The sequence below is a fragment of the Pinus tabuliformis genome, chromosome 4_1 (assembly GCF_031772625.1).
Source record: "Pinus tabuliformis cultivar Carrire ecotype Pingquan chromosome 4_1, CPIR1, whole genome shotgun sequence".
NCBI lineage: Eukaryota > Viridiplantae > Streptophyta > Pinopsida > Pinales > Pinaceae > Pinus > Pinus tabuliformis.
This window is the reverse complement of record NC_142303.1, coordinates 488,750,973-488,762,305: the sequence shown is the minus strand read 5'-3', so window position 1 is coordinate 488,762,305 and position 11,333 is coordinate 488,750,973. Positions and strand designations below refer to the sequence as shown.

The window sequence follows — 11,333 nt, the reverse complement described above, 5'->3', positions numbered from 1 at the left end:
AGCAACTATCCTTTCTTCCTCTTTTCTTTTGATTACATTGTATTTTGAGGGGGCGTTTTTCCCATGAGGTTTTCCCTCTTTCCTCAATTTTAGTACAAGTTGCACTGTATTTTGGGTGACATTTGGCCTTAATTGCCAAGGCCCATTTTCTAGTTTTCCCCATAGTGGTGTTCAGGGAGGGGTGTTGGAACTACTACACACCTACATGCAGACTCTTAGTTAGAGCATGGGACTACATGAAAGATTCCTTCTGCATGATTTACTCCTTTATTTGCTCCTTATTTAACTCCGCAACTGGTTAGTTCTTCTGCATGATTTACTCCCTGATTTGCTCCTTCTCCGCAACTTGTTAGTTCTTCTCCATGATTTTCTCCCTGATTTTCTCCTTCTTTCACTATGCAACTGGCTAGTTCTCTCCGAAACTTGTTGTAGGTTATGAGTCTTCTCATTGATCACCACTATGGTGCATTACCTTGGGATCTTCACCCATTAATGCTATATCATGAGCATTGTAACATATTTTCTAACGAATCATTCTTTTGTTCTTTCGATTTTCTTTTACTGTTTTTGCACTACAAAGCTGTGTGTTCAACCTTTACTAGCTAGATTCATCTGTGCAGGTTTTTTAACACATTTACAGTAGGCACGCCCAATAAAGACTTCATATCGTCTGCGTGTAACACGCAGAAGATCCCAAGCGGAAGTTTCTTGTATAGTACTCTCGTATCCCTCCTCATAGATCTAGAGGGAAACACCGCCTTCAGCGGTTACGACTACAAAGCATCGCGTGCTCACTCACTGACCGCTTATGGGCGTCAGGTTTGCAATCATGGAATCTCTCAGTCTTATTGCACCGCCTGCATTAAAAGCCTTGGGGGCTGCACCTAGAACATTTTCGGCAATGCCATTGGTGCTCGAGTTCAAATTGTTGATTTATATGGCTTTATATTTAATAACTATTAAAAAACAATTTAATAACGGGGAAATCACAAATCGATTGTTATATTCTGGTTTTTCTATAGTTTAATAACAAAATATTTGAAAGAGGTTATATATAATTGAATTTAACTGAATTACAAGATTTCAAAATATTCCAACTTTCCAGGAGGGGAAGGTGTGTTAGACGTGGTACCTTTTCCTTCCAAGCAGAAGCCACGACGGCCATGGCGTTGTATGAAATTCCTCCTTCCACCACTACATTCTGGGCCTTCCCCAAAAATTCGGCCACCCTCTTATTCATTTCTTTTCCCACTTCTCCTCCCATTAATTCCCTGGCCGCTCTTTCCACTTCCTCTCTTTTCACGAATCCATGTGGCCCCTTCTTCACTTCAATGGCCACCTTCATCTTCTTCACTAGGAAGAAGGCATTCATTCTCTGCTCAGAGAATAGAGGCAAAGTGATCATCGACACTCCATGTAACATGCTCTCTATCATTGAATTCCAGCCGCAATGAGAAAGAAAACTGTCAGTTGATGGATGAGAGAGGACACCAATCTGAGGCGCCCATGAATGACCTACAAGTCCTTGGTCCTCAGTTCGATTCTTGAAACCCTCAGGTAGAAACTCCTTCATGTTTGCTTCGACCGTCATTGTGGATTCAATAGGTGAAGGAGGCTCCCTACACAACACCCAATGGAAGCACTACCCATTGGCAAATGCATAATGCCATAGGCAAGTGTGAAAATCCATTGTTGACTTAGAATGTGAATTGTGTGGAGGGGGCAAAGATGAGAACCCGAAAGGCCCTTAATAGCGTCTATCCCAACTTGGGTAGTCTAGCCATTACCCACAATCCAACGAAGATTACTATAAAAGAAACCCACAATCCAGCAAATATTACTACAAAACAACGGGATTACGTGTTTGAAGCTTCCCTGAATGATAGATGAGCTAGGATTTATTAGCGTCGCTGCATCTACCCACATCTCCATCCCATGATGATGGAGGTATTTACTAAAAATTATGTTTTTCCAGTTACCTCTTCCTTTGAAGTCCTTCCACAAATTGGATGTCAAGAGAGCTAGATTAAACCTCCTAGAATCCTTTATACCCCACCCACCATAAGCTTAGAAATAACATTTAAGTGAATGAGATGGGTCTTGCAGTTAGATCCAGTTTTGGACCAAAGGAATTTCGAGATAAGTGCATCAACCTTGTGAATGATTGCTTAAGGGATATATAAGAGACGCATTAAATAGACTGGGATAATTTCCAAAACCACTTTAACCATGATAACCCTACCTCCAATCGAGAGTCACTTGCGATCCCAATAGGTCAACTTATTTTTTACTTTATTTAACAACCATTTCCATTATGTGTTAAGATATTTGTCGCATTCTAGATAATACCCCATGTACTTGAGACCCGCAAATATAAGGCTGATTTTCACCCCAAATAGAGAAGCAATCTATCGAATTTGATTTAAATCCACATCATCTTAGGAAATTTTAGTCTTGTTTTTGCTAATTAGTGGATTGGAACATTTTCCAAGATTATCAAGAACAATATGGAAGGATGTGCATTCATCATATGTTGACTCCCCTGCACATAGTACATCATCGACAAATCAAATATGGGACAAAGTAATGTTTCTAGTCACCTTACATCTAGTTATATCACCTTCCTCCATCTTAGCCTTTATACCTCTCGTGAGAGCTTCCATAACTAATATAAAGAGGAATTGAGTCTACGAAGAACCTTGGTGAAGCCCCCTATATATTTTGAAGAAATGTGGGGGTTCACCATTGATAAGAAGTGCCATAGTAGCTGAAGAGATGCATGCCTTGATCCAACATACATTTGTGTGGGGGAACATAATATATATAAGATCATTGTTAAAAAATCCCAGTCCAAAGATCCATATACCTAAATAAGATCAATAATTTTCTGGTTTTGATCAAGTGAAAGGTTTCTTGTGAAATCGTGATGACATCTTGTAATCTCTTGTTGGACAAAAAACCAAATTTCTCCAACGAAATGTGAAGAGATAAAATACCTTTGATTCTGTTTGCAAGAAATTTTGATGTCATTTCTTATATTTTATTACATAAAGACATTTCTCTATATTCATAAAAAAAAAATGAGGATTACATTTTTTTGGGAATTAGACTAAGAAAAGTTGAATTTATAGCACCTAGAATGTGCCCAAAAATATTGATTGTTTGTCCCATGTTGACTAGATCCGAACCCATCACTTCGAATAAGAAAACAGAAAGGTCAACAGGACATCCTTCTAGACCGTGACTCTGATCCTTAAAGTCATTCCCTTAAGAGTTTGTAATAGTTCCTCCTTTGAGATAAGCTTTTCCATCCTTTCAACATCCTCATATTTGACCATCAGGGGGAACAAATTAAACAACTCCAATTCTGCTGCCATGAAATCCCCATCAACTTCCTCAAATCGACTTGTGAAATGCTTGATAGCTACCAATTTTATTTTCTTGGCATATGTGAGAATTGACCCATCTTCAACATTTATATCCAAAATAGTACTTTGATGTTTCTTCTATGTAGCAGCCTAGTGGAAGAAAATTGTATTTTTGTCTCCATTTTTCATCTGCGCCAATTTGCTTTTTTGATGCCATTCCTCTTCCTGATGTTTGAGTAGTTTGTCCTTTCTCATCATCAAAGATAAAATAGAATTTTGATTATGTTAAAAAAAATATCCCAGAGTAATCAGGTCCATCATTAATTCGATTTCTTTCTCAATTTCCAGTAAATTCCAATTTGAATTTGTTTTTCCGATTGTCTATCCAGTTTTTAACTCGGTTTTCAACCTTTTAAGTTTGTACTAAAATTGCAACACCATATTATCTATTATGATGGGGATGAGAGCAGAGCAAGAATATTTGACCATGTTTTGGAACCCAGGATTGTTCAAGCAAGTTGTATTAAATTTGAAAGGGATCTTATGTTGTTCATGTTCTTGTTGCCATTCCAACATAATTGTATCATGGTAAGAGACACCAGTGTGTAAATTCTATGAATGTGGTTTTATCAACCGGTGATGACAAATAAAATCAACTAAAAATTGGTCAAGACGCTTAGAAATACCCTCATCCCTAATGTTTACATTATGCCATGAGGGGCAAAGTGGAAAAAGCACAACGTCAATGAGCATTTTCCTCCGACTGAAATCTGAAATATAATTTTCCAGAGGGTCTAATGTAGCCTTTCAACCCCATATCTCCCATGTATTCAAGGTGAAGTTTAAATATCCAGTAAGCATGATCGGTCAAACGTCAAGGATTCTAAATAATTCCATGTTTTCCCAAAATGATTTGCTATTATCGTAAGGAGCATATATATTCATGATACGAAATCTTTGGCTCATCCCCAAACCATATCCATTCAGTAGTATACCAACACATATTTGATAGGCCTAAATTAAGGGGAGTCCACCTGAATTTCCATTTGAACTAGTGGTACAAGCACACAAGGATGGAAAAAATTTGACTAAAATTTCTGACACTTTCACTTTGGATGTCATGGTTTCTTGCAATAGTACTATGGAAGGATTTCCTGATTTGATGTAGTGTTTGAGGGATCTGATTGTTTGGGTAGATCACAACCCTCTAATATTTAAGGACACAATCCTCATGATATGGTGTTTTGTGCGAGAAATGATACTCTAAGATCCTGGTCAGATCAAGGCCCAAGTGATTCATTTGATATATTGGAGGGTCCATGGCCAAAGGAAGGATACAATGTCTCCTCCACCTCTTCATAGGAATGAGTATTAAGGTATGCTTCGATCTCACCATAAGGTGTAATATTCCTATATCTGGACACGTTTTTCCTTCTATTATTTTTATGGCATTTATCCTTTCTCTTACCCTCAACCATGTCTTTGTTTTGAAATAAATTCTTTATATTAGATAAGTTGTAATCCCAGAATTGGGTTTCTTTCGAGAGCCAATAGATCTCTATGCATCGATCTTGGACATATGTTGGATTCTTGATTATTTTTGTTCTAAAATGGGACAACAAGGAGAGTTTGTTGTACTTGTTTTCTTCATTTTTGGCAGTAGTACCCCTCCTCTTAGTACGAGTCTTTTCAACAAAGAAGGGGGTTTCTTGTTTCTCCTATTTGCTGTGTTTTTATTCTACATTCCAAATGTGCTTCAAGGACCACCCTATTATCGTTACCAAGTAGATTCAAATATGATTGACTGTCTTATTTTGCCAAATCTGACCTTGGTTGTGTGTTTCCTCCTTGTAACTCAATTTATTTTTCTCCTATAGGGTGTCATTGTCATGGGATTGGCCTTTCTGTCACCTTCCTATTTGCCCCATGATGGAAAGAACAATTTTCCAATAGGTGCCTCGTTTTATGACATCCGAAGCACCTAAATGGGATCTCCCAATAGTGTATTTGTTATCGGATAGAGAAGGTATCCCAATATATGTCAATAGCTACCAGCAAGCCACCAGATATGTCCACCTTAACCAGAAACTAAGCATTCTTCTTGTCAAGAAGCACCATACATCCTTCATCCACATAATAAAGTTTTCCAATTTTGCTAGTTATTTCATGAACCACTCCTTTCGTCCATAATTCAATGGGGAAACCCAGGAACATAGCCCATATGATTTTTCGTTTAGGAACCTTCATCATGGGATCAAAGCCCACTTTTCAATTTTGTAATACCAAAAAGCCTCTCCCCTTGACCCAAGGTAGGGCTGAAATTTTTGCAACATCTTATTCTTGTAGAAAGTGGAACCCAAACCATCAATTTACCATTTCATTGGCCTTGGGCCTGTAACCAAGAAGAGAAGACCAAATTTTTTATATCCATTCTTTCATTTGTACCCCATTCATCCTGATAAACTCCCATCATCCCACCAACAATTGCTTTTGCAGTGTAACCATATTTTGCCAATATAAGTCAACTCCTAGGATCAAATTTTGTATCTCCTCCTCTGCTCTGATTGGTTTCTTACCTTTATCTTTATTCCTTCCATTCTTCTTATGTTTGTTTTTCATGGGCATACCAGACTCATTCAGGTCTATTTCAGGGAGGGATGAAGCTTTTTCCAATCCCACTTGAGTTTTTGATATATGGTTTTATGTTTCACGGCTTGCCCTAACATTTGTAGCATGAATGGATCATCCTCTATCTATTACAAACCTTGTTGGAGGGCTTATTTTCTAGTTTCCATAAACAATATTTTTCTCCATAGCCACTACCACCTCGATAAGTTCATCCACATCCAGATCGAATTCATCAAGGAGATATTAAACCTCAATTATGCTTCATAGCTCAAACTACAAAACGTTAACTTGGTCGGAAGTAATACCCTAAGGAGTGACAAAATTTACCATTCCACAATATGCATTGCGCTCCTCTGCAACCATGTACCTCTACAATCTCAATCTCCTTCTACGCATAGATTATGTTGATGAAATACTTCCTGGGATTTGTAATCACCTTCTTGGCTACTTCTATTATGTTCAATGGGAGAATTATGACCAAACATGATGAAGAAGGAATATATGTATTATCGTGTTTACTTGTAGCATGTATTTCACTTTGAAGGGAGTTTGCGCCCCCTCAAACATGACCAGATGGTATATTCAATAGTAAAAACACTAAATCACCCTGCTCTAACAATGCTTCAAATTAGAATTAGTTTAGACCTGCGTCCATTGGTACAAATTGTAGGTATGCGGGGTTGGAAAATGTGGATGCCTGGGTCCACAATTATGGAAAACCATATAGCTTTGGCATAAGAAAAATAAAATTGTTCATTTCCTATTATTTTAGATAGATAGGTCTCACATCGAAAAGGTGGAAAGGAGGAGACATTAGTTTGCCCCAATCCATAAAACCATAAAAAATCATCATCAAGATATTGTGCTTTGGATCGTATTATGATCAGTTTGTTAGACTCACTATCCTACCACAGGATCAACCAAACTGATCTTATTCTACGGTGATTATTTCACCTAGCTCCTGAGTTGATGGTTCCCTGAAAGCACCTTAAAATTGCTATTTGATTCCTTGCTTTCTACATCCATCAAGCATTTCAAATAGCATCAAGAGATTCCAAGTGATGACCCCAGATTCATTATATGCTAAAAATTATTTATAGCTAGAGTTCAAATTGACCAACCACCACGAACCCCATTAATTGTTGTTTTTAGTCACGGAACCATACACATGGTCAATTCAGGATCAAAATCAAGATGTTCTGGAAAGACCAGTATGAGTTGAGAAATTCATAAGAACAGAAATATCATAAGATCATCCTCATTGCAGCCATAAGATTATGTGCAGTGTTTTTGTAACCACCAACACCATACCTGGAACCACCACACACTACAATTGAGCCATCCCTCTTTTATTCTCCATTTAAATCTTCCATATTTGTCTACTATGCTTTTTCCTTCTTCCGATTTTTCTTCAAGGATTTGTTTTATGTTTTTTGGAGGTTGCATCCCTCATAGACAAGTTCCGACAAAGTGCAAAAAATTGTATAATACCAACCCCTGTGGTAATACTTCATGAAGGTTTTTATGCCACACCAATCAAATGCTCACATTTGTGTCCTTTGCTTCCCAAACTTTCATATGTCACATAGCATTTGACTAAGGATTATAATGACTACAATTAACAAATTTAATACTACAAATCATTCTATTATGTCCTCTGTGTCTGTAGTTTTCTACTATATAATTTACATACCTTCCTATAGAAGTTGAACTTTCACCAACTCTATCTGACACTTTTATCCTTCTAAGGAACATGAAGCCATTGATCAACATACAACCTGCCTGGTACTTGAGTGCATTTAGATGTGGTAGAGGTGAAAAATCTTGAAAAACAGAGACAAAAGACCATTCACTAAAAACTCCAACTCAAAGTACTTAAATTCCCACCACTGACTATGTTTTGTTCCCTTTGATTCATAATGCTCAAAGAATATCCCTCACACAGCTCCTGAATCTATTGTACTATGAAGCCAGACCACCAAAAATCTATATAATCCCTTGAAAAACCAAACACAAACACACATAATTTTTATTGTGTTAAGAAGGGTTATATTGTTTAACATGGGTGAGATGACATACTGTTGACACTAAAATTGCAAACATGGGTGAGATGTGGTAGTGGTCACAGTGAGAGTGCAAACATAATGCAAGAAAAATTGAAAAGAAAAATAAAAACAAGAAAAGCATTCCAATGAAAGGATTTGTAATTCAAACCTTTGAATATGACGTCTATAGTTGTTGTAATTTATTGCCAAAAAATAAAGTTCAAAAAATAAAAATAAAATATAAGCCTAAAGCTGATTGGTAGGGGATCGCCTTAATTTTCCTTGGTGGACTTTTCCCAAATGTAAGTTTACAATACAAGTCCCAAATCTAGCTCAATGGATTCCATGAAAATGAGTCATCAAAATCAACCAATCAACCAATGCCCAACTAGGTAAGACTTGCCCTTCAACATAGGTAGAGGCTAGGAAATGGGTTATACCATCGAATCCCCTCCTGTTTTCTCAAGAAACCTTATTAGATACTTCTGATGGAGGCTGATTCAAAATGTATTAGTCATCATAACCACTATATTCATAATCATAATCTTGTAGACCATGATAGTGGAAACTCATATGTGACTAAAATGATAGGCGAACAAATCATGACGACTAAAAATTCATAATAAATCACGCGTGGAAGGACTAAAATCATAATGTGGGTGCATGAAAATCGTGGAGTTACAATTGAACCCTAAGCATTGAAAATTCACAAACAATCGTAGGACACAAAAAATATCACAAGCAACAACAATAACATACATCAAAGAAAGAAAAAGGAGGATCCCTAATTACTCTTCCTCTCCCAGTACCTCAAGCCTCTAACAAACATTCTAACTTCCATCTGATGTGACACCTCCCATGATACTAGCATCCTCTCATCAAACCAAATGTGGATCACATTCAACCTTATTCTGCCCACCAGTGTTGCAGTCACATTTGAAGCCCTGCCTTCCTCAATAACAATAGAAACAAGTTCTCCAAGAACCAACATAAGCATCTACATCAAACCAATCAAATACACACTCCTTAAAATCCCCACATAACTGGGTATTATATAAATTAAAGTCCTCTAGTCCTTAACCCCATAAATCAATCTCTCTTCCAATTGAACCCTCTCTAGAGGTTGATGGGCGTTCATGACCTCACCAAGATTTGAGTGAATGTTTATATCCCTCTAGTCCTTAACCCTATAAATGAACCTTTGTTCCAATTGAGCCCTCTATATAAGTTAATGGGACTTCATGACCTCATCAATATTCGGGTGAAGCAACAATCGTATAAGGATCACATGCCTCCCCATATGGACCGTGCCACTTTTTCTTTAAGAAACAAAATTAGGGTTAGGGTTAGGGCATGATTTGGAATCCCCATTCACATACGTATTGATGTTATATCGGTGGTTGACTTTGACCTTGGTGGCACTACCACGAATGTTTTGGATCCTTGTGAGCTTCGATCTAGTGGGATGATAGGGAGTCTTGGGGCCATTACTCGAGGAGGCAAAGATCAATATAAAATTCAATCAAGAAAACTTGATTCCTAGTATTACTTACAATGTTGCAAATATCATGTAAAACTAGCTAGAAGAATGTTACTGGGAACATCAACATGCTTTCTACTAAGTTCTTTAGACTCAACCTCAAGTTTTTTCTCCTGTTAGAGCTCTATAATGAGCTCGCTTCCTTTTTCTAGTTTACTGAGCATTGGGATTGGTTTGTTATACTCAATTATATATCTCATGGGCTTCTTTGTGTTAATTTTCCTTGAAATTTTCCTTTTATGTTGTTTTCTAAGAGGTGACATCATAGAAATAGGAGGTTTTGATGACTAGGTGGACCTTTGAACATAATTTCTTACTAAAAACATTTTTTCTTGATAGGTGATCCATGCATGACACCAAATCTTAACTTTCAATGGGGATATCTTTTTCAATATTATTAAACAATATGAGCTGACATATAATTCTCATGAACCACAAGATAATATGGGTTGATTGGGGTAACCTTTCCACTACATATTTGTCATCAATATTTTGTTTCATCTTGTCAGTACCCAACAATGATGGGATTACATGGCACAATATTTTGTTTAGGAAATATTTCAAACACTTGACCTGCATTATCTTTACATAGCATAACTAGACTAGGCCTATATAAGCCTAGGTCTCATATGCACCTCGAGGTTATGAAGATCAAGGTTTTTTATCCATATTCTTTGCTCCAAAATTATAGTTGCATAGAAATAAAAAGTGTTGATGTAACATCTAGATTCAATGCAACATTGTAACACATGAATATGTTGCAAGATCTAGTGTAACATCATTACACATAGATGTAAAGAGTAAATGCAATGACTACGTTCAATCTAACACTTACATGGACACATAAAGATTCAATGGAATGGCTACCTACACTGTAAAAACATTACACAAGTAGAGAAAAGGCCATAGATCACTCAATTTTTGTGGATTCTAATAATATGAGATGTATCATAAAGTAATTTTGATGTGTATGGGTGTTTACTTGATATGGATAATATAGTTCAATGTTTATGAAATATCTTATTTTTTTCTTGATACTCAAATTCAATCCATGTTAAAACAATAAGCACTCAAATGCTCTGAAATCCTATCATACTTATGTCTTTGCCATGACCTAAACCAAGCTGAGAACCTGATTTCCTAATGGCTCCAGTAGCGCAACAAACCTGTGGGATGCCAGATAGGACAAAATGACAGAGAAAGTTGGGGGGGAGAGATCCCCTCCTACCGAGATGTCACAGTAGGCAATTCCCGCATAATCCAAGCACCCAGCCGTAAGCCAAAGAAACGGACCAGACAAACAGCTTTGTCCTTGGGGTGCAGTGGTAGGCTCGTAGCAGGGGAAAATTCCTGCCATGTGTAGCGGAGAAACCAATATTCGTCATCCCGATGAACAAGTTGGAATGATAAAAAAGCTTCATGAAGGACCATGTGTTGATTTGCAAGTTCATAGGAGTGTGGCCGATGGAGAAAGACCTCACAAAGTGGATACAATAGAAATGGCAACCCAACGGCCATATCGAACTCAAGCTGGGAGCCAGAGGATTCTTTACGGTAATCCTCTCAAACCTTCAAGATAAAGAAAGGGTATTTGAAAATGGCCCATATTTCCATTATAATGCCGGTTTGTTCATGCGATATTGCGAAGGATGCTATGACCCCAACAAGGAGAAATTCCTAGTAGCCCTACTATGGGTAAGATTGTTTGGCCTCCCAACGGACTCTTGGGATCCAGAAATATTAGAGGGCATT

The 11,333-nt window shown here is 37.4% G+C and overlaps 1 pseudogene; it reads right to left on the bottom strand.

Annotated features, from left to right (window-relative positions):
• Positions 1-795: 795 nt before the first annotated feature.
• On the bottom strand, positions 796-1,591 carry LOC149176644 (anthocyanidin 5,3-O-glucosyltransferase pseudogene; annotated as a pseudogene).
• Between the last annotated feature and the right edge of the window lie 9,742 nt (positions 1,592-11,333).